General features: G+C 39.4%; 1 protein-coding gene and 1 long non-coding RNA gene across 3 annotated transcripts in view; both read right to left on the bottom strand.

Moving 5' to 3' along the window:
• Positions 1–24,165, bottom strand: part of LOC109863273 (Kv channel-interacting protein 1) — a 146,039-nt gene that overhangs the window by 25,590 nt on the left and 96,284 nt on the right. The gene's annotated exons all lie outside the window — the stretch shown is intronic.
• LOC109863284 overlaps positions 3,759–24,165 on the bottom strand; it is a 51,508-nt gene continuing 31,101 nt past the window's right edge. The window contains exons 2-3 of the long non-coding RNA XR_002251313.1: positions 5,113–5,434; positions 3,759–4,051 (exon numbers count right to left, since the gene is read on the bottom strand). This is a non-coding gene — a long non-coding RNA (uncharacterized LOC109863284). The remainder of the gene's footprint in view (positions 4,052–5,112; positions 5,435–24,165) is intronic.

Here is a 24,165-nt window from a genome sequence, read left to right as displayed (position 1 = left end):
CGCAGGAATCTATTGCACTCGCAAATTGAACGCGGATATTTGACTGTTTATGAGTAATTCCGCAGAAACGCTTTTTCTATACGAGCGTTCCTGAATTTTTTGCGTTATTATTCCGTGTAAATACGCCGGTTTTGTTTTTTAAATCTATCTTTTATTTATCCTGTAAATAAAATGTGGATTAACTAGCGAGAATATTATGTTCGCCTTGCACTTCGATTATAAATGGATTTAGAGAGAGGCAATTCCCAGCCGGTTCGCTTCGTATTTTTACACGTTGAAGTTGAAAACAAAAACAAAAAAATCCGCTTTACGATATTCGTGTCTTTAAGAACAAGCGAGATAGGATTTTGCATAATCAGATTAATTTATGCGGTGTCTCGTGTAAAAATCTCCGTCTTTTTTTTTTAAAAGGCCGACCGCGTCGGAGAAGAAAATGTAATTACGTTCCGAGCAGAACTTCTCCATTCTCGAATTTTATATGCGCGTTTTTACAATCCAGGCGCGCTCGTAACAAATGACAAGCAAAATTTGATTTTATATTGTTTATTATGTTGCCGTTTGTTTTAAACTTGAGTTATTGGAATTCGTAAACGCGAAAGCTCAATTAACCGCGATAATTTACAAACATACAATCGATACCGTGCGTGTACATAGCTTGCGGACTAATTTATCAGTGAATAAAGTTACGAGTATCGCGCGCGACCGAGAAACAGTCAGCGAATACAAATGTTCACAGGGGCGTTTACGGTGTTATGCCCGACCTTCGCACGCTGATATCGTTAGACGGATGACGCGATGTCGGTTCCAGATATTTCCCCCATAAATTTGTCAGCGAAAATGTAATTTGCGGATGAAACCGCACCTGTACCTGTATGAATTTTCATGAAGTCGGGCGACCCCTCATTCCGCCTCTCGGGATTTTGCGTGGGTATCGCGTCTCCGGAGTGTTGCGTGATAAAAGGACGACTTCAGCGACTATGAGGTATACAAATAACAGCATTGACTGTGCCGGGCAATAAGTGTAAATATTTAACGAGATTGAAGTGAAATTTCTCACGTTCCCGGTCTAATCCTTTTTTGTTTCGCATTTCTAAAAATAAATATTCATCGCTTTTCAAATGTTTTCTTTCTTTAATCACAATTATAAAGAACGTGAAAGAGAAAGTTTCTGTCACGTTCTATCTTTACGCTATGATAACTTTGTTTGTTTTTTTTAATAATATACTTTCTAAAATTAATTCTCATCAAATATTAGTTGTTTTAATAATTTATTTCTTAGGAAATTTAACTTTGTGAAATTTTTATACTCTCAAAAGTTTTAATTTTGTATATTTGTCAAATATAGTTCTAGATGAGGTTGGTAAGTGAAAGATTAAAGCGTTTGTCATTTGAGCTCACTATTATTCAAAAGTTAAGAAGAGTAAAGTTGACAAGTTTAACAAGTCAATATTTTTATATACCCCAACATCTGGTAACATCGTAACCGAAATTTATCTATCTATAAAAAAGTTGTTGTTTTCTCTCACACACATGTCGAAATCTCTCAGCGTAATGCGGGTAATTATCTACATAATCAATTTGTTATTTTATGCGCACATCAAGCGATTATACGCAACATTATTCCGTAGGGATTGCGAAAATTTTCCGATGCATTATGCATCGCAAGTTGTTTTTTTATATTTGTTTCCGGAGCTTTTTATATTTGCATTATGCATGCGTTGCAAATAAATTGCAACTTGTTGTTGTGTCGGAAGGGTGAGGCTATTCATCGGATTCGAAGAGTTCGCATACAAAATTCTCTTAAACGTATCCAAGCAATATTTAACGATAAAATCACTGAGAGTTACGCCTGTGTCGATAACGCGAAAACATATATGTTACAACTTGTATCGATAAAAGTTGAATGAACGGGTCACCGGCAGGCTCCTAATTTCGCACCGATTTATTGACGAGTTTGTGTGAAAAAGGTCCGTGGGAAAAAGCAATGCGACGATGAACTTTGCACGTAGAAAGCGAGCGCGTGTTTCTCGGTACGAAAGAACCAAGAAATATCATGCAACATAGATGAGGCCCGAGCAAGACATGTGAGTAGCGTGCGGAGCGTTGGTTAAAACGTCAGGGAAAACTCCCGAAGGCTTTCGCGTTTTCCCGAAGAAGCCAGTCATTTTGTCCTTCCGATAGAAAACGTATCCTATGCGCAAGCTACAGTGACGCTGGTATTCTAGTCGATATACCAGTTCGTTCGTCTTCCGATACAACGGTCTGGTAAAATATGAAATGTTATTCCCGTACGGTACAAAATTCTAAATTGTGTGCGATTCCCGTACGGATCCTTGATTCTCGAGTAACAAAAAACTAGAGAGATTGCTTTCCACGCTTGCATTTTCGCACACACGTACAGGATGTCTGAAACTTTTTCACAAAGCCAAAGTGTAAAGATAGATTAATCTGAACTGAAAAAGTCAGTTCTAACTTCACGTATTTTTCTTGGAACAAGTTTAATTATTTCGTAACCCTTTCTCTCCGCGAAAGTAACGTACCAGGACTTAGAATCCTAGATACGTATCTACACACATCCGTGCGACGATAACTTAATGGCTTCACACTGATAAATCTGACAATAAATATACCTAAGGCAAATTTGACGCCGGTCCAAGCTTCCCTCATGTAGCTGATAAATCTCTTGTAGAGAGGCCTCGGCGGTCTCCTGCTGGAGGTTGCCTGTTCCTCATCGCTCGTGCCATCGATATCCAGCGTCGCCGGCGGCGGTCGTCCCACACCCGTCAGGGCGCCAGCCTGATTCCTCTCGGCGAGTATGTTCACGACCTCAGGTGCAACGCCTTGCGGTGTGCAATTCGCGGGGGCGACGCCGGAACCGAAGGGGCTCGCGCCGCCCCCGCGACCTCTGCCGCGTCCGCGACTTCCGCGGCTCCAAACAGTACCGCTGCCTTCGAAGACGTAAGCACGTAATCAGGTTTCGATGATTCGATTTAGCGAGCCGTGGATAGTTTTTCTTTTTTTTTCTTTTTCTTTTTTTATTTTTTATAAACAAAATCTCAGCGAGTTTTCGCGAAACAGTAGGACGCGAGCAAACTCAATTTTAATGTTACAAACAATGTTATCGCAACCGAATTCTCACTTGGTCGAATAAACAGTGATTTTTTTGGACACGTTCGAGTGTTCGTTTGCTCGAAACACGCGTTCTACTGTGCAACACAAAAATACGATAACTTTCAGTTCGAAAAAAGAAAAATCCACAAACTTAATTGTCCCTCTCAATTTTTAATTGCATTTACGACTACATTGCACTCTTGAAAACTTTATAATAACCTACGTAATATAACGAAGGGAAGTGGTTGCGACATGAAATATAGATGTCCGCAAGAGAACCGTTTGCCATAAATAATGTATAACGCGAGTGGACGTCACATTCTGCGCGTGGATAATTAATTGGGAAATTGGAGAGAGAATTCTTACGTAATAAATTAAAATGAGTTTAATACAACTTGATGTATACCAAAATTGCTTGTTGTTTGCGATAACATTATTGTAAATTATTACTCTACTATATTCTTTCACTTGTTTCACAAGATGTTAAATTTTTCAAATCGTTAAATCTCGCTATTAAAATTTAAACTACTTTATAAATAAATTAACAAAAATCACTTATTTACGGAGTTCAAAAAACACTTTATTGCAAAATTCTTTCATTCATATTCTCGTATCTTTTCAATCGCGACGGAAAAAAATACCTTGTCTCTTCTTATAGGAGGGGAGCCCCACCACGGGGCCATAACCCCCTGCGCTTCCTGCGACAGAAGAACTGATGGTGGCAAGGCAGGGAGCACCCTGACCGCCACCAGTTCGACGTTCCAAATCACGGCGTCTGCAACCTCCCCCGTCACCACTGCCACCGCCACTCCCGGCGGACAACACCACGACGAACCCAGAGATACGTTTGCGCGGCCTTTCCTCCGCGGAGCCCCTTCTTTTCGACGAGGGCCCCGCTCGTGTGCGCCTTCGGAGTCGCCACAGGCTTTCTCGGAGTACTCTGCAAAGCCATTTCGCGGGGATTGTCATCCTGGGAGACTTTTCTCATACTCTATATCCCGTCGCTTTACATACGTAACTTCCAACTCTCCCTCGCGTCTTCAATTATCGTTATTCTCTTTTGCGTCCCGCTTGTTGTTGTCACGATTTACTTCGTTCTAACCACGCAAGTTGTAATTTTGCACACGAACTTTGTTACAATTCGTCGAAAGTTTATTTCGATATTACGCGCGCAACCGCATCAGCTAAGTACGTAAATGCATTACGTACTTATCGTTGAAGTACAACTGCGTCGAGAGAGTTTATATCCGCCCCCATAAAGGCGGATACAAACATCGCGAGCTATACTGCACCGGCGATCTTTACAAAAGAATTGAATGGTGTATACAGATGAGATGTTTTTGTATGTTTTGCCGCGGCACCTCTGCCACCGCATCGATTTCTCTTGCGTCCCGCATACAAACGCGCGTTGTCGGCGAATTTTCTTGCGCCTTTCCCGCGCTTTCCCGTCCGTTGCCGCTAAAAGCGGACTTTCCGACCGGATACACCTGCACCCCTCGAAGTCACGCCAAATGGCCGACAATTTGCAAGAGCCGCGATCTCGAGCGGAAACATCTTTTCGCCCGTGAGAATTTTATACTTCGATATACACAATATTCTTACACAATTCTCATGGACAAAGCATCCTTCCCTATTTGATATTTTTTCGGATATTTAAGGCAACTGTTCCAATGATCGGACACATATCGATCAAATATTTGTTAAATAAATAATCTGCTATTTTACATTTTGTGTAAAGTTAAGAACTAATATTTAAAAAACATATCTTAAATAATACTTAAACCATTGAGTTATGTTTATAATTTACACATCTAATAATTATTTTTCTAATCAATGTGTCTAGACGTTGAGACACGTCCGATTATTGGGACAGTTGTTTTATTTTGTCGTATTTTTTCTACATACACACATATGTCTTTTCTATGAGAGAAAAGGTTTGAAAATAAATATAAAAAACACAGAGAAAGATTTCGTGCGAGAATTATGTACTTGAATGCTCACCCTGACACGCGTGTGAACACGTCGCCTATTCTCTTCAGAAGTAAAAGATTCAGAACAATACCCACGATATCCGTGGACCGTAGTATGGTGACCCACGATTTATTTAGTAGCTCGGCAATATGTACATTAAATCATACATGCGGCTTATTCATTCCCACAAAAACTGGATCTTTATTGCGCAAGGCACACACAATAAAATCTTTTCTCATTCAATGCTTAGAGCGTTGACGCGCGAGATCCCGGACGAGATCATAACGCCCTGGTCTCTCGCAAAAGTAGTCGTAGTTGGTTAGTGTGCTGTGAGTCGCGGTTGTGTTAGTATCTGAAACAGGCAAAGAAGAGACACATGCGTTAGTTTCATGCGCGAAATTGCGGAAGTTCCGAGTGGCGTGCACACGGAACGTATTGCGTATATAAGAAAGGACGCGGGGGATGAGAAAGAACCAGCGGAAAATGCAATTTTTTGGGGCGCGAGATATATATTTATACGTTTTTTTCCAGCGAATGTAAATGGCGATAATTTTTGTTTCCCATCTTCTTTCGCAAGCTTTCAGCAGGATAATCGCAACTGTGTAACTAGTTTTCTAACTAACAGCGTCAAATCAATTGCGTACGGCCTCTCGTTCGTTTGAGATCGGATCGAATCGTGGAATCAAGAGTTAATGAGTTCATTTTTCTGGATTTAACGCGGACTACCGCGTAATGACCGCCTATAAATCCGACGTGGCCGGCTGATCACGTTCAGGCGAGATTAGTAGCATATAGGGAATTTTCGATGTAAACGCGATCTTCTCGAGGCCGCAATTGCCTTGATCTTTGTCTTAAGTAGGATTCTGAGAACTGATTGCGGCACGCCGACAATTAACGAGGCCGCCAATTGCGGAAATTTACGTCGGGGTGCATTGTGCGCTTTACAGCCCTCACGAGCAAGTGCGCAAACACACCCGACCGATGTTAAGGGTGGTCGGGTGATAAAATGGCTACCAGATCGCTCGTAAAGTTACTTGTCCCGCTTGAGCAAAGATCTCTCTCTTTCTCTCTCTTCGAAAATCCCTTGAAGCGTGGAACTTTGAAGCGCCATGTGCTTCGTATGCACATGCGAGTTCCGCTCGACTGCAAGAAAACGATGATCGAGGATTTGCGAGGATGTATAAAGACGCGAGGGTCGGTGAATATCGTATAATAATTTTCTGAGAAATTTGCTGAGACGAAAAACTCCCGGGGAAAATCCGGATCTCTCGTTTCCGCGATAGAAAAGCGAAAAGTAAATAAAAAAAGAAAATGACATCAACGCCGTTTCACTCGACTGGCTACCAAGCCAATAACACGAAGAGTCTTATTTTTCCATCGAGAATTGACTCTTTTTGTGACAACTAGCACAACACAGGCGCGCGCTACGCGCACGCTATTGTTATTTTTATTTAACGTGTTGTCAGTGAACACAACCTGTCACCGCGATGACAGATAGTATATACGTCTTATATTATATATATTATCTGTAATATTCTATATCTATATATAATACACACACATACGCATATATATATATATACCGTAATCACGTGACCGAAGTCAGTATACCGCCGCGGTCGCGCGACCGAGGTCAGTGCCCCGCCAAGGCCGCGCGGCCGGGTCAGTGACCCCGCCAAGGCCGCGCGGCCGAGGTCAGTGACCCCGCCAAGGCCGCGCGGCCGAGGTCAGTGACATTACTCTGTAGTATGTATATAATACATATAATACAATATAAAGTATAATATTATAAATATATAATAAATTATATGTATAATATGTATTATTTAATGTTATATATAATATAAATTACAGTCACGTTATTTTTACGTGTTGTTTTTCTATTCTTTCCTGTCACGTGACTTTAGTTACGTTTTTAATTTTCTCTACATATACGACGAAAAGATTGTCTCAAAATCGCTTTTATTATTTACTCTCTCGATCTTACCGATTCGATTCGACTCGATCAACCAACCAACCAATCAGCAACGCGGAAAAGAGGCAACAATAGGTGCGATATATTCGACTCCAAACGCGCACGTCTCGGTCCAAATGCCTTTTTTAATATAGGATTATTTGAAATAATTACCCACGCAATCGGGTCTGTGCGTATTTTGCAAAACATTATATTTGTTTAACAAACGCGAAAAAACGTTCGCCGCGCATCTGTAACGTCGTTAATAAAACTTGTCGATGGCGCGATCGGCTCGAAGTTGATAAAACCGTGATCAATTTCGCGTTATTACCAAGTAGACGGTCGGGGCAACCGACATCGCCATAACTCTTCGCGATATCGCGAATGAGAGAGAGAGAGAGAGAGAAAAAAAAAGAAATGCAAAATGAGAGAGAGAGAAATAAGCTTCTTCGTTGCTCACAGGATTGAGTTTCGGTTTTCGCGAGTTCGGAAATCTTCGTAGAAGAAGTCCGAAAGACGGAGAAATGTTTCCACAAAGTCTGTGCGCGCTTCTTACCCTAAAAGTATTATTCATCGCGTGATAGCTTCTTAAAAGCGGAAATGGATTTGTGTGTGTGTGTGTATCTTTGCATATATAAGAAAACCACCCAGGATTGATGTTTATATCTCTCTGAGTTTTGTACGACCTTGTCTGGGACGTCTTTTTTTTTTTGTTTTCTTTGTTGTCTTCTCTTTATATCCTTGCCGCATTACGGAGAATAGTTCTACGTGTAACTCGATAAAATATGAAGATAAATAGAGCATATCTTTCCGAAATCCTTTGGTTGGATTATCCGGGAAAGGTAATACGAAAATGGAAGCAAGAAATATTACTTATACATACACGTAACATTGTCCCCGCGCGAAAAAGATAAAATTTTGTATGCGAAGTGTGCGTACACAGTAAACATAAATCTAATGCGTGTGGAAGATACGCGTAAAATATTTATATATATATTGAGAAAATCTTCTCTTTCTGCAAGAGAATTCCAAACTCATACGTTCGCGTAACCGATGACCTATTCACTTCTTCCCCCAAAGAAAAGCTTATCGAGTTCCCTTGCCGATTACAATTTTTCTTTTTACTCTTTTCTTCTTTTATGTTTTATCTCTCTCTCTCTCTCTTTTCATACATTTATTTTATCTCCGATTGAACCAAGTTGTCTGTGCTCACGTATGTAGAATTCAAGGGCAGGAAAAAATATGGCCGGGATGTGGCGAAATGAAGAACTCTCATGTGTGTCAAAAAATACATACATGTATTACGTGAATATATGCGAAATCGTTTTTTAGAATATTTTCTCCACACAAACAGATAATAATAAGCAGATAATGCAAAATAAAACACACGTGGTGGAATTAGAATACAATTGTTTTTAGAAACGTTATTATTTGTTTGATACTCTGACATACAAAATATACAGATAACATATTGGTTTTCATCACATCGATAAATAACACTTGACGAAAATAAGACTTGTATTGTAAAAAAACGTGACACGCAACTAAATTTCCACAATTATTCCGCGTCTAAATGTATCGATCCACTTTCACCAATTTGTTAATCAAACAACTCTTGGAGTTTTCTGATCTGGAACAACTTCTTCTGCTCGTTATAGACCGAAGTGTACAAAACTCAACTTTTCTCCGCTAGGGCAACCATCCCTCCACGTTTTCTTTCTCTCTCTCTCTCTAGGTTTTTTTACGACAATCTTGATTGGCCACTTTTCTTTTCTTCCAATTTTCGTTCCCGTTCTTTCGATCCTCTTTGATACTAAGGGTTTCACCAGGATCTTGTATGTTGAAATAAACCAAGAGAGAGAGAAACTTCACTAAAATAAAATAAGAGAAAAACCACCAAATCAAGAGATACTTGCAAACAAATCAGAGTTTCTCTGCTAACTTTGCGCAAAGCAGATTTGACGAATTTGTTCGACATGAAACTTTTTCTTGTACGAATCTGAATCTCATTAATGTTTGTTATATAATATAATTAGAAAATTTTTTTAAATTTCTATTCTTAATTAAACCGGTTTTGTACGCGTATATATATAGATAGATATTATATATAAAGTAATTTATAAAATATCTCCTGTTAAAAAAAAGTCAGGTAAATAGAAATATTCGCCGAGACGACGTTAGATAGAATGGCAAATGCATCCTTCTTGCAGGAGGATTACTTTGCGCGATTCCGGATGACGTGCTCCGGTGGCGACGTATATCGCATTACATTATCCCGACGGTTCTCGTGACGTCAACGCATTACACAGGCATGCGTCCTCGTGTCAGATAATCCGAAATAGACTTAGTGCCTATAATAGATCACATCTCTGTACCCTTGTCGCGCGGCACATTGGCCTGTCTGCTTGCATTTCGGCGTGCCCTCAGTAGCGCCGGTCGTCACAATAAATCAGGCTTTAAACTCCTTTATATACGTGCTTTGCGAGACGAAGTCGACTCGCGCGGCAAGAGTCCCGGGACCAAACTTTCCGTCTCTTGCGCGCGACCGAGAAAGTCAGGAAGACGTTACTTGCAACAAATCTTCCACGATCGTGGCGGTTTTCGCGAGAGAGACAGAGAGAGAGAGAGAGAGAGAAGGGGTGGGTCCTGACTATAGAGTGGATAGAGAGCCAGGAAGAGACAGGCCTATAATTTTCAAGAGACCTGTCTCGACGACAACAAAGAGATACCGCGCACGTATGTGTATGTGTGTGTGTGTGTGTGTTGTTACCTACGGCACGATTTACATCGCAGATACGTCTCGTCGCATGTTGTAAGTTACGCCGTACACGGTAACGGGTTTCGCCGAAGCTGCTCCCGCGCATAAATTAGTCCGCCTCGAAACGCGAAGCGCACTTCGGCCCGCGGGATACATAGCTCGGCGTGATCGCGCAAAACCGTCTTTGCCGATCGGTGTTGTTCAAGAAAGAACCCCTCTGGGAAATAAGAGCGTCCATTATCATTCCCCCCGTCTTCTTGCAAAACTTGCGCACGGGAATAATTTATCTCGAAATTAACAAGCTCGAAAGTGTTCGGAACGTCTTTTCCAACTTTGCACGACTTTCTTTAAGCATCGCGTATTAAACAGGGTAAATGTAAAGTAAATAATAAACGCGCGCGTTTTTCTCTTCTGTTTTCCAAGATGAATATGTGCATTATGAAGCGGCTCGTTAAAGAGAAGAATGAGATCGTCAAAAATTCAAGAAGAAAATAAGATTATCTCGCGTTGGGGATCGCGTCCAGAAAAATATATCGCTTTGTTAAGCGGGATTTGTCACGTGAGACGTTATAACCGCACACACCGCGTACATATCACTTCGATTGAACAGCTCGTATCAGACGCGCAGTACATCCGGGCAATCTTTGACAATTCCATTTAAGCTTAATAGATTGAACAGTTCTTCCTTCGGGGAATTGGAAGTGCACAAAGCTTTGCTTCGAAGCAGCTCGAAGCTCGGTGAAGCTCTCCCACATTGCTTCGACTGTTCGTCAACGCGTGTACGCTCTGTCCTCATTCGTCATTCGTATTACAAAATTCAATCTGGAACAAAATCAGTTCTGTTTCCACCAGATTGCGGATCATCCAGATTTTCCGGAGAGCAAAATCGATTCCCGATGCGAGAAAGAAATAAAAATTCATTTCGACACAATACTACAGCGTAAACCAATAACTCCGGTCTGCAAATTTAAACGCTTTCCGTCTGTCGCTTTAATGCGGAAAAATTGATTTTTTATAATAGACTTTCTACGCGCCGAATTCGAATCTCTCATAAAAAAATCCATGTGTACCGCAAAGTGCGCGTTTGAGTTTTATGCGTTATTTACATCTCTCATATATATATCATGTGTATTATATTGTTTTTAAGACGTATATATTAGCTGTCATTGCGGTGACAGGTTAAGTTCACTGACACTACACGTTAAAATAAAAGCAATAATAGCGTGCGCGTAGCGCGCGCCTGTGTTGTGCTAGTTCGGAATTAAAAACATTCATTTCATAGATAACGTGAGAACTTCGAGAACCGAGCGCTATTCTCTTGTTCGTCGCCAACCAATTTTTCTCCGTCGTAGCGACGCGCAATCTTTGCCATTTGGAACGAGTTCTCGTTTGTTAATAATAATCTTATTGTTAGTTGTAGGACACGTACGAAGTGGGACACTAACTTTCCACCTGGAATATCTCCGCTAGTTTTAGAGATATGAAAAATAATATAATTACAAAAGTTGTACCTAATATCAAGAGGGCAATAATGTGATCAAAATTTTTTTGTGGATATCTTATCTATACGCGTCTCTGAATTTTACAGAAAAATAGAAGCTGTTACCTTTGAATCTTCATTGTTCAATGACAAAAGAATGACGATGAAGAGAGATTCATTTTAATGAAGTAAGAAAAATTCGTTGATCAGCATTAATTAGAAGGAATCGTTTTTTTTGTTTCGTTGAACAGTCAATAAAAAAGTTCTCTCATTATAGATCGATGCGTTGCGCGTAATATTACGGAAGATTGAAACATATCCGGCGAAGTGTATATGTATGTACGTATCATGAATATTTTAAAAATACTTTTTCGCCTTTCAGCATGCCTCGTGTAGAAAATATGATAAAATGCGATGATAAAACGGAGCTGGTATATGAAAAGAAGGTAAAAGCACATCGCGGATGCACGAAGGAAAGAGCGAAAAGGAACTTCCACGGGAGTGTTCCTTCGGTACATAAATTTTCTCGCAGGTCAACTGGCGAGGACTACGAAAGGGCGGCGCTGTGTGAAAATTTAAACATCCTCTCGGTTTACGCTGTTTACATGTGGATGTGTAGAGTTGAAGAATGTGGTTTGAGTAAATGAGGAAGAAAAAAAGGGAGAGAGAGAAAGAGAGAGACCCGTAGCATTTTCTGTGCTTAATTTCGCGGTTGAGAAAATCCCGACGTGACGATCTTGCGATACGCCTGCCGGTTTGTCCGAACCAGTGTGGATGCCTTTCATCCGATATTGGAAAAATGTATATTAACTCTTAGAAAAGGTATAGTTTTATTTCTCCTTTTGTATCAAAATAATAATAACAGGAGAAGCTAATTTGAAGAAAATATAAATAACATTTTTATCATGCAATATTTTTTTATTATTTTTGTAATATTCAAGGTAATATTTAAAATTTAATATTCAAACTTAATAAATTCTCTATAAGAAGAAAAAAATTATTTCTGTCATTATATGACAAAGATGTTGCGCTGTTTATTTGCAAAAGATGTAAAAATTCGTCAAAATTTTACTAAAACTGATTACAAAGAAGTTCGGTTTTCCACATAACATGTCTGAGGATTTTATTTTTAATCGATGTCCGTATTAACGAGAAGAAGGTCGTCGAGATATTACTTTACTCTCGAATCGATCCCTTTTACATGGACCCCTCACGCTGTTTCGACCGAATAAAGTTACAAAAATAGATTACGGTAATCGAGAAGCTCAAAACTTGTTGGAAACTTCTTGTAGTAGACAGATTCAGATATTCACATCTCTCGAGTATGCTGTTCAAGTTTCACGTTTTGAATATATTTTTTACTTTTACATCGTGATATATTTCAGGCAACTTAATGCTTTATGCTATATGATTATATATGAGTGTGTGTGCGCAATATTATATAAAAATATTATACTAATTTTTTCCAAATTCACACGCACACATATGACATAAAAATATAATTAAAGAAATCAAAATTATGCAACCCGTAAAAAGATAATTGTTTATATGACACGAGTATATTATACGTCTATTATACTTTATGAAATAAATATACACTCTTAAAGCAAGCATATTAGCTAAATGTTGCGCGACGTTACATTTGCATTAGAGATGTGGAGATGAGGATCGCTATAATTTAATTTACGGTGTGTAATTTGCAAGGGCTCTAATTTACGGGTTTACTGTGTGTTAATTACACAACAGAGACTCAAGCTTGTGCGCGCTAATTAGGCCGTTGTCAAAATTATAGGATGTAATTATGTGCTCCGCGTAAACTTAAATCTTGATGACGTTGTTTTTGTAGATCTCAAGAAAGAATTCAATTTTCTGAAAAATCTAAAGCGCACATCTTAAGTCCTCTCTCGTTATCTTCATCGATCGGAGTCTTTGTCTGCAATCGACAAGATGTTGGTAATGAAAGAGAGAACGTTTCGTTGTAATGTAATGCGAACAATATAAGCGTTTACGTGTGTTCTCAACGTCGCGAGGCAAGTTTTGTCATTTCCGTTGCGAGAAGGTTCAAGCGCGTGCTGATTTGCGCAATGCAAATGCTTCGAAAATTGTAGGCGCAGAATATGTCACAACTCTCGGCGGCGACGCCAATATAATAGTTACTTGTCCGCAGTGGCTAAATGCGCTAATGTCGCTTGATCTAGTATTCGGTGCCAATCCCGGTCTAGCATAACTCAATATTGGCCGGCTCACCGCCATTACGTGGTTCAACCATTAAAGTCTTCGTCCTCGATTATTCTCCAGGCCATCGCAATTTCGATTCTCGCCTCGATCGATCTCCTCTCGAGCAGGAAATACGGTCATCCTGTTAACTGTCTGTCACATCTGACGCTTGGCGGGGTCTCTACCACACCACGACAAAGACAAGAGCGATCTTTAGTGATTTTACAAGCCGTCCGTATAATTGCAGCCATTTCAGACGTAATTCGATTTTATTTACCACGTCATTCTTGACAAATTGTGTTTTACATGTATTAAACATATATCGTAACATGATTTTGCATAAACTCACGAGCGCGTCGATGTTTCTCCAAATTTCGCGAACAGTTGGAATATTATTCGAATCAATATTTTCAGATCCGAGTCATCGTTCGAAAATTAAACAATCTTATCTGTCGTTCGCGTTATTCGCATTATCACGCAGATTTTGCATCTTCATTGATGCGCATTATACTATTACTCACGGAACAGAGAGAGATATAAACCAGAGATTACACAATCACGTCCGCCAGGGAACCATCCGCTGGATGATGAATAACTCCGTGAAACTGCGCTTAACGTTCCAAGAAATTACTGCATTTGCCAGAAAGTGTCTGGAAGGCGCAATAAATATGCGAACGCGAAGATCTCCGTTGCCACGCGACGTTACTTGCACAAGTTGTTGTTAACACCTACGTTATTTCTTAGGTTTTGCCCTAGAACGGTATTTTAAACATCTGTCTGAAATATAAATTTTCATAAAAAAAAAAACTTTGACGATAAGTCGATACAAGTAGAACTTTAGTTTAAACAGCAAAAAACACTCATAAGTTTAATTACACAGTTATATCAATTACTTTTCTAATTTAATTGATAGAGAGAGAGAGAGAGAAAGAGAGAGGGAGAGAGAGAGAGAGAAAATATCTATGATGTATTTACAAGTTGTGTATAATTTAACGAGATAGGAATAATACGCATTGTGGATAAATAGCAATTAGTCAAAATGTGCTCTTGGTTATACAATTTATCGGCATGAGCTTATCCCGATATCCACTTAATATGGAGATATTACAACGGCAAATATATATATTTTGTGCGCATGCAGAACGAACAGATAAATCAATGTTGTTGAACTAACGCGTCAAAGGTAAGAGAACGGAGAAAATGCATTTCGATAGCCGACGCGACATTTTTATGAGGAAAAAAAACGCGACGAAACGGCCTAAGCCAGCTGGTGTTTTCCATTTTCAGATCGTAGATTTACGAAACCCGTTGCAACAGGTAGATCGCAATTCCTAGGATATTTACCGGATGTTACCGGATTATATCTGGTTGCAGCTGCGAAAACCGGGCAACTAAGATGTCACGGTTTACAGAATAATGGCCCATGAAACGATAATGGTGTTATCAGCAATGAAACAATCGAGCGGTTATTAGCGTAATCCCGGAACGGAATTTATTGTACTCTTGTAGTTTAAGATAATTTACATCTTGTCGTTAAACCCTTCGATGATATTGCGCGTTAATTTGGGGTTTTACAATTGCGGTTTTGCAAAATCTCGTCGCTATATTTCGACAACGGTCATTGAGATCGTAATTAAAATTAAAAAAATATCATAAAATGAGTTTTTACCAAGTACAATGTAGTTTGAAAAAAAGTTTAATTAAGTGTTTTCTTGGTTGCAATTTCGTGTTGACGTCACAGAGTGGATTGTTATTGCTGCAACGAGTCATTTCGCTAGTTGGCACACGGTGTGCACGCTCGCGATTGATAATTAAGAGTACACTTAATTAAGCCAAATCAGAAATAACGCGTGGATCGTTAAATTACACGCATGCCGCGCTCATATTTAGTTTATTCGCGCAAAAAACAATATCTTCTGCATTGTGTCGCTGCGGTATACATGCAGCGCGCAGGATGTGTTCATGGTGCACTTAACGAGCCAATCAATAAGGGAAGCAATCGGACGAGGCGGAAAGAGATGCACAAACTCACAACGCATTCAACTAATTTGATAGATGTTGTTAATATCTGACATTTAAATAATATATTTTGTAAATGTCATATTCAGTTACGCAAAACGAGTTATAAGTTTATTAAGATGATTAAGCGAAACACATCGGAGCTCATCGCATTTTAATTAAATGACATCTACTCGATAATAATCACGTTTCAGCGACGGAGTACATATACCTGCGATGAGGAAATTATTCACTGCACTGTAATTAACGTTTGCCTGCGAATCAATTGCGCAGAGAAACAAGATATTGTTTATCGCAAGTTCGAATATGTGCAATAGATGTGTACATGTATATGAGATTCAAGTTACGGTACTTGGACGCGTAATACACGCGTAGACACGCGCGCGAGCCAATACGGTATGGCATCTCCGCGTGCTGCAATAAAATGCGACGGCGGCTGAGCTCGTAACTCGTGAAGTACTTAATAAAAAGTAACTTTATTAGTGTTTTAAAAAGCTCTCGAGGTCGGCTGCAAGAATACGCAATCAAAAATAAGGAGTTTAAAAAAACTTCAAAGTAATTTTTACATGACCTTAACAAGCTACCATGTAACGCGCTACTTAAAACCTCACAACTTTTATATGGGACATTTTTTCAGAGAACTCGCGATCCCTTCCGGATATTCTGAGGTTCCGACTTTTTTTATTCAACCTGTATGCACGTATGTACACAAGCCTCGAATATTAATAAGTTATTAAATCAAGAGATGGATTTATATTTTTAATTAACTTAGTTTGTTTTTGTACGTATTGTGTGCGCGCGTGTTCGCAATACTCAATTAATTAAAACTTCACTTTCTACGCGTAGGTGCTGCATTACAATTTGTGTTTGTGTTCGTTTCCTTCTTTAATTTGAAATCGGCTTTCTTTTGAGACCAAGTTGCTCTTAATTGTATCACTTTGTATAAATGGAAATTGCTAAATGAGATTCGAAAGGAGCGCGAGTAACACGATGATAGATCTCTGTAAATCGTTTCTCTCTCTCTCTCTCTCTCCCTTTCCGCACTCGCTCATTCCTCCACGTACTTCGATAACGTGGAATTACATTCTTCCGCGAGAAGGCAATGCGGTCTGACGTACTCGAGAGACCGCACACACACAAATATACATACACACACACGTCCTTTCTCGCGCTAGGAAATTTTCGTAGTCACTCCGCGCGGCCGGAGAGAATCGATATCGCTTTGCACAGTTTCATTATCAAATCCGATAAATTGCAATTTCCTTAGAAATTTCGGCGAAACTCAATCGCGGAGCGAAGCGAACGAAACGTTTCTCGTTAATTACACGTTTATTACAATCGCTATTATTATAAAATATCCGCCGCAGCGAAAATGCACAAAATTCACTCGCGTAAACGAAAATGTGCATCATCGCGAGCTGACCTTTTCGATGTGTTTCGACTCAGCGTGTTTAAATTTTGCATCTGTTTTTTAAAGCTTCTCTCTCTCTTTATATATACATTGACGCAAAGTGTCATATCGTGTACGGAGAAAGCTTTCAGATGAGTTTGAGAATACATATCGCTGTCATATCCGCGCTCGCGTTAATACGCAATAAATATCGCGCGGTATCGCATATGCGAAGTTCTCCCGTCTTTCCCCCGCGGGGCAGTCTCTTCACAATATCTCGTCGTTGCGAAAATTTCGCGTCGTTGCACGAGACTGCGCTTGTGCGAATTTATAGAGAGAGGCGCGCACATTAAAGCCAACCCGGACAGGCAGCGGTTGTGTGGCTTCTCACGTTATCCAATAGTTTCCCCGCCGGGAGTCCTGGCACAGGACTCGCGCAATATTCGCACGGAATGCAATTCTAGCAATGAATGCAATAAGCGCGCCGAAGAAAAGTGCCATGTTTAGAAAACTGCGGCGCGGAAATGTGTGTCTAACGGCACGGCACTTTCCGCGCGGATATCTGCGGCGCAGAGGTTTTATAACAACGACGGAAAATTTAGGACCCGGATAATAATCTGCACGTTAAATTACATATACGTAGCTTATCCCGGATTTCTGTTCTCTCGCCCACTTTCCGCTGTATGAGCTTCCGAGCCAATTTAAAACGCGATCCTTCTCAAAACGATAAAATCGATCGGAAAGAACAAATTCACAATCTCTGCGAGATCTGTGCAATTCCACAGCAAAATTAGGTGACACGCTTTTAACAGACAATGAGCATACATAATTTTTTTATTTTTTTTAAATTTATGACGTAACTCGCTATCGCGTTCTCGTTATTAACTAATGTTCCAACATGTGTGACCAGCTTGGGAAAAAAAATTAATTAGCAAGACCTACACATATTTCACGTGCTGCTAACGAAATGGTACTCGACCTGTACATGCATATGTGTATACTTACCGTATATTTTATTAATGTAGTTTAATTACATATTTTATGTAAATCTCTATGTGATCCGCGTTCGATATTAATATGATGAAGTAGCGCGGCAACAAAATGCAATTACGATAATTGTAACATTATTAATGCAGTTCACAAACTTGCAGTGAATAATTAAATTTCGTATGATGAAAATGTTGAAAAAGAAAAAAACACTTCGCGCAAATATACCTATCAAGGCTATTTATGTAACAGCAGTAACAAAAAAACCTCGCATCTTCTCCGCGACGTCTTTTAATGATGCTCCGATCACAAGATGTGTATGTTACATGTGTATCTAAGCCGCGCGTAGAAGAGATCCGCGCAAGAAAATCACAGCTTTGCAAAAAGTAGAACTTTCGGTTCTCGTTGTCATTTTAAATGGATATAGGTCAAACCAATTGGAAAGCTGCCAGATGTGTGTGCTTTGCAAAGTTGTGCGGACGCTCCTTGTTCATGCATTGACAAGGAGGCTTTCCTTTCACGTGAACGACGTGACTGCAATATCTTAATTTCTCATGTATATTTCAAACTCTTTTATATATCGCGGAAATACACCGAATAAATATATATATATATACATATATACCACATATATCCATCAAACATTTCTTTTAGCTCGCACAAGAGCTATTCGCGCATCTTACAAACACGACACCGCGCACACGAAAAAATATAAAAAGATAATAAACAAGGACAGGATTATTTTTATTTTTTATTCTGTCGGATAACGGCAAGTTTAACATCGAAGCGGAAGGAAACAAATGAGAACAGAAATTGAAGAAGACTCTCTGACATTAAAAAATGTTTTCCACGTAGCAGTTATCATTTCTCTACGTCATTGCAAAGCATACTTTTTGGGGTTTTTTTTCTTTTTTTATCAAGAATAATTACTTGCTACGTGAAATTGGTCTTTTTCCAGGAACATCATCCCAATACAACGAAAGCTGATCGGAAACGGACAATCGTTGTCAAAAAAATAACAATTCGCAGCAATCTGGCGACGAAGGATAACGACTGCCGAATGATTCTGCAATTTACAACCTCGTTTATAAACGGGAGACGTAAACAGAGAGATGATTTCGGTCTTATTACGTAATTCTGTTCGAAATTTTGAGAAAGACCGGACGAGAGATAATATATATTGAATATACGAGAAGTAATATTTAATTCATTCAAGCAAAATACAACGCGCAAGAGCTAAAATCAACCTTCGTGTATCACATCGCTAATAAACTCTCGCTCCCCCGAGGGAGTTTGTGTTTTCCCTCTCTTGAATTTACATAGAGCAAACATTATCTGTGAACACACGATTATGGTCGGGTTTCATTTGCCACGTGGCGCCCGTGGAAGAATCTCATTACACAGCCGCAGGAAGTATTATGAATAAGGTAACAAAAAGCACACGCGTGTACTCAAAGAGAGATAATAATAAGCGCATCTGGTGCGCTTATAGTACAATTATAAGTACATTCGTTTATTTTGAATAAAATAAGATCAACATTTTTCCGCTGCGACACAAACTCGGAAGAAAAAGAACAAAAATATCTAAACGACAAAGAGAAAACAAACCTTCGTGTAATTCGGTTTTAAATATGTTGTTCTTTATATTTGTGATCGCGGATACGCGTAACATACACGTTACATATCGAAAGCAAACGCGTCATTCGTCCGCGCGATATTAATTAAATATATAGAGTGCGCAAACAAACAAATAACACAAACGAAACAAACCGACGCTGTAAATAAATCAATATCTCGAGAAGAGACGCGCGCATCACGCGTGTTCGCGTCCCTCATAATATAATCTCACAATGTTCTTTATTTCGCAATGTGAATAATGCGTTGCCTTCCGCGCTATTTCGTTCGTTCGAGAGAGATTGTAATATCAGGTTCGATTTGCGCGCCAAAATCGATTCCGACCGCGACAAAAGAGAGAGAGAGAGAGAGAGAGAGAGAGAAAAAAACGGACGTACTTTGATAGCGCGCATCCTCAGCGCGGGAATGGAGGAAGGGGGTTTATCGTGTGGGTAGAAGAAGAAATGAAAATTCCCGCGTTTTCGAGGAGGAAGACGACCAACGCGGCGCTTTCGCAGTCGAGATGCTTGAGAAAATAGACAATTTAAGTTCTGCGAAATGACTCGCGAACCAGAAGAAATTCGTCTCCGCGGAAAAAAAGATATAAGATTTCGATATTTGCCGTTCGCTAAAAGCGAGTTTATACGCGGCGAATTAGGGAATCTGCTGTCGGCGATGTTTCTCTTCTACAGCACAATGGTATCAACTGTGTGTTTGCGATATACAACACAATGTCGAATATATCAAGCGGGGTTACCGAAGGCATCTCTTAATCGCGTTTGAATAGTTAACGGGCGCGCTCCTCTGTTTCTGCGATCGTGTTATATTCATAGGGAAATGCCTCATCTCCGCCGCTCTTTCTCGTGGTGGATTAAGCGAGGCACCTCCGCGTTTAACTCCGCTTGATCCTTTCCTGTCCGTGCTGATATAAACTTTGGACATTTACACATTGTGGAACAAACAATGATTCGCTCTCGGCGAATAAAAGGATATTCTCTCGGTATTGCTTCTTTAAGACTTTAAAATCCACAAGGTGCGTCAAAAGACGAATGTCTGGAGCGAAGAGAGGGGAAGATTTTTTAACGATGTCATTAAATAACCGAGAGCGAACGTTGCATTGTTAACAACGCGATTTTCGTCGCCTCGTAAGAGCGATATTCGACGCTATTTTACCAAAGAAAAATCGCAACTTTTTCGTTTTATTCGCAGCTTTCCCGAACACGGGAAAAATAGTCGCCGCTCTCCACCTCTCGAGATATCTTTATCTTTCTTCCTGGGTTATCCGTCTCCATTTTATTCCGCGAGTAGAACCTAGGAGAATGCGCCACTTGTGAGCGGATCAATTGTAAGTTCTCGATAATGCACGTGTACAAGTGGATCTCGTGTAAAAGGAAAGGACTACTACAGGCGTCGGTTCGAGAAAATTTTTTGCAAAGATGCCGTAACTCTCTTTTGTAAGCATAGCTCTACAAAACCCCTGTGTAAAAACCAAATCGATCGATTCTCGCGATCTCCAAGTGCAATCTATATAAATGCGCAATGCGATGTTCGACGTATCTCTGACATAAACGCGCGTGAATATTTTAATATCTCAAAATTATCGATGCATTTAATTTTCGATAATTAATGTCTTTTGTAAGAATCTCATTACCCGTTTGTTTATTTAACAAACGTTACCTTTTACATCAACAACTGATTAATAAATATTCAGTGTCAGACACAATAACAAGAAATAAAAATAACAAAAAATTAAAAATACTAAAACAAAATAAATAAAAACACACCTGTAAGTAAAAAACATTTTTTAAATTATGAATTTGTTGTTGAAAAGAAATTCTTTTTATTAATTTTTGTGAAAATCTTTACTCTTAATGTTATTTACGTAACCTTCAAATGTTCCGCATTATGAGCAAATATATATTTTGTCCTCGAAACACGAGTAATGAAAAATCTTATCCGCGTTCTGCCTTCGCAAACGCGATTATTATGGATACCTTGTTCTCGGGATATCGTTACGTTCCGGCGTGGCCCCGGTTGGGATTGCTACTACAAATTGATATGCAATTGCAGCCGCGTCACGTGCATCCGGATGCGGAACACGGGGCACGAATTTCCTATAAAAGGCGCGCATAGAAGCGCATTACCACACCGTCGCTGAATCGGTTTGGGGGCGCTATTCGCTAGAACGCACCTAAATTTTCGCATAAATTCTGCCAACGGATGTGAATACCACACAATACATCTTGAGATGTGTCTTGCGAATGCATGTAAGTATGTACGTACGATACAGAAAATGTAAGCGTGCGCTCAAGCGAAAGAAGATATTTTTCACGCTCGATGGGAGCAGAAATCCACGTTACTGCGCACGGAAAAAGAGAATTTCGCTGGAATAGCAAGATTAGTCAGTATGTGGACAACAAGAAAAATTTGCTAAGCCTATCGAACCTTTTGTTTTGCCGAGAAGACGTATTGTTAATAAAACGAAAAATGATTTTTTTATACTAGCAAAACATTATGTAACAAACAATATTTTATACAATAGGAGAAAAAATATTGTTGATGAAACAAAAACAATTACCAAGTTCAGCAAGTTCCTTCCGCTATCGATACAATAACATTTGTTCTCTATGAGCTAGAAAAAAGTTTATAAAACAGTTTAAGTCAATAAAGTCTATTATTATTATTATTGGTAAGTATAGATTATTGTTTCGAGTGTTCGCGATAAGTTTTTCTTCATTTATCAATTTCAAGCGAGAGAAAGTGAGATACAAGTACACGTATGTGTTATATCAAAACTAAAAATTATGTAAAAAAAATGAGACATAAAATATGTCGCATTTCCATCAAATAACACATTTATCAATGAAACGGTTTAATTAAAAAAATGATATAAATCTCAAATACGATTCATGTGTCCCCTCACGTTACAGAAATAATAATTACACGTGTAGCATGCACGTACGCATAAATGCATAAGAATGAGAAGATCGCGTTCTTGATTGTGTGTACGTGCACGTGTTTCTCATTACGTAAAGTAGTGTAAATACTAAACCTATTCATAGCCATAACCTTCACACCTTCAGCGTGCTGCACGCTTTGCTGGGTGCAATGCGTATTATGTTCTCGTAAAACTTTGCGTACTCACTCGCAGTAAAATAACACAAGCCTATTACCTGCTTACGATTGTGCTTTTATCACGCCTTTAGAAGAAAAATTTGAATTTTTATTACAGAGAACGGCGGATTTTTTTTTTTTATCACGACTAAAAATACAATTTTCATATTCTTCTCTCTAATTTAATAGATAATTTAATCGCGCTTATTCCTGTCGTAGTTTTTTTTTCACACAATTTAAGTAGAAACACGCACACTTTCTTCCTTTTTCCGCAAAACTGCGGAAAACTTGTTTCAAGCAAGACTCGTGTCTGCCGTCAATCGTGTCCTGATTGCAATTCTGCATCGAAACGGGTCGCGGATTGCACCCATTCACACGCTGATGGAATTCGCGTCGTAGGGAGTTCGCGGAAGCCGAAGAAAAGCGCGTGACGCGCTATGTAATTAACCTCTACAGTTCTCCCGGCGTACTTTTTTTAGGCGACTTTCGGGTCGCGGTTATAGCTTCGAGCGATAGGAAGATGTATACAGCAGCAGCAGGTGACGGGAAAGATCTGTAACATATTATTTTTAGTATTTTTTATTGGTTTAGTGTTTCAATTGTGTTTTCCGATTCGTATATTTCTTTTTATTATTTTTATTGTTTAAGTTTATTATTTTCTGCCATGTACAAACTGATGTACTGAAAACATCTCCCGTCGCTCGCCGCCTATTGTTTGCAAATATACAGTTTTTCAACTAAAACTTTTTCGTTGTATCTCAAAGAGTGAATTGACAAAAATAAAAAATTGTCACAAAAAATATGAGACTCCGCTACAGAAGCTTCTCGGAGTGTTAAAAGTTAAAAAAAAAAAGTAAGTCCAACGTTCCTTGTTTTTATTTTTTTTTGTAATTTCAACAATTGCTCGATCGTCGAGCGAAATGGGAATTCGCGAGGTGTGTCTGATACTGCCGATGTAACGAGGCGGAGAGGATAATCCTCGTAATAAAGCCCTTCATTTCATGCTGATCTCAGCAGAATCTTTATTTCATCGCGCTGTAATGTTTGTTGCACGTAGCTGTCATGTAGCGGCGTTTGTTGACTGGCGAGCGCAAAACTGGCGAATATTACTTATGCATGAACCGCTTCGACGGAATTGTTGTTCCGTGTCTGTACACACACACACACACACACAACCTTTGCCGACAAAGTTCACTACACTTTCGGAAAATATATACGGAATACTCCAGAAATATCGAACTTCATTTTAATAATAGAATCTTTGATGAAGTCAATATTTTCTCGAGAATTCAAAGATAGATATGCAGATGTACGAGGCCAATTGAAACAGAATGAAAAACATTTACGGCGTTAACTCAAAGTCGACCGATTCTAAAGTTATTCAGTCAGTCGCGATAAAAAGCGAATCACAAGCGGCGACTTGTGCGCGCATCGATCTTTTTTCCACGCTTAACCTTAATTCCGAACCTTCGGGTCTCTTTCTCGTTTCAAACGGCTTTCAAAACTTCTTAAAAAAATTATTAAAAATAAATCGTGTGAAACTGGTTTTG

The sequence above is a fragment of the Pseudomyrmex gracilis genome, unplaced genomic scaffold, assembly GCF_002006095.1.
Source record: "Pseudomyrmex gracilis isolate BER0280 unplaced genomic scaffold, ASM200609v1 scaffold_11, whole genome shotgun sequence".
Lineage (NCBI taxonomy): Eukaryota > Metazoa > Arthropoda > Insecta > Hymenoptera > Formicidae > Pseudomyrmex > Pseudomyrmex gracilis.
Note: the sequence above shows the minus strand (reverse complement) of the source record. Positions and strands in the feature narration are given on the sequence as shown.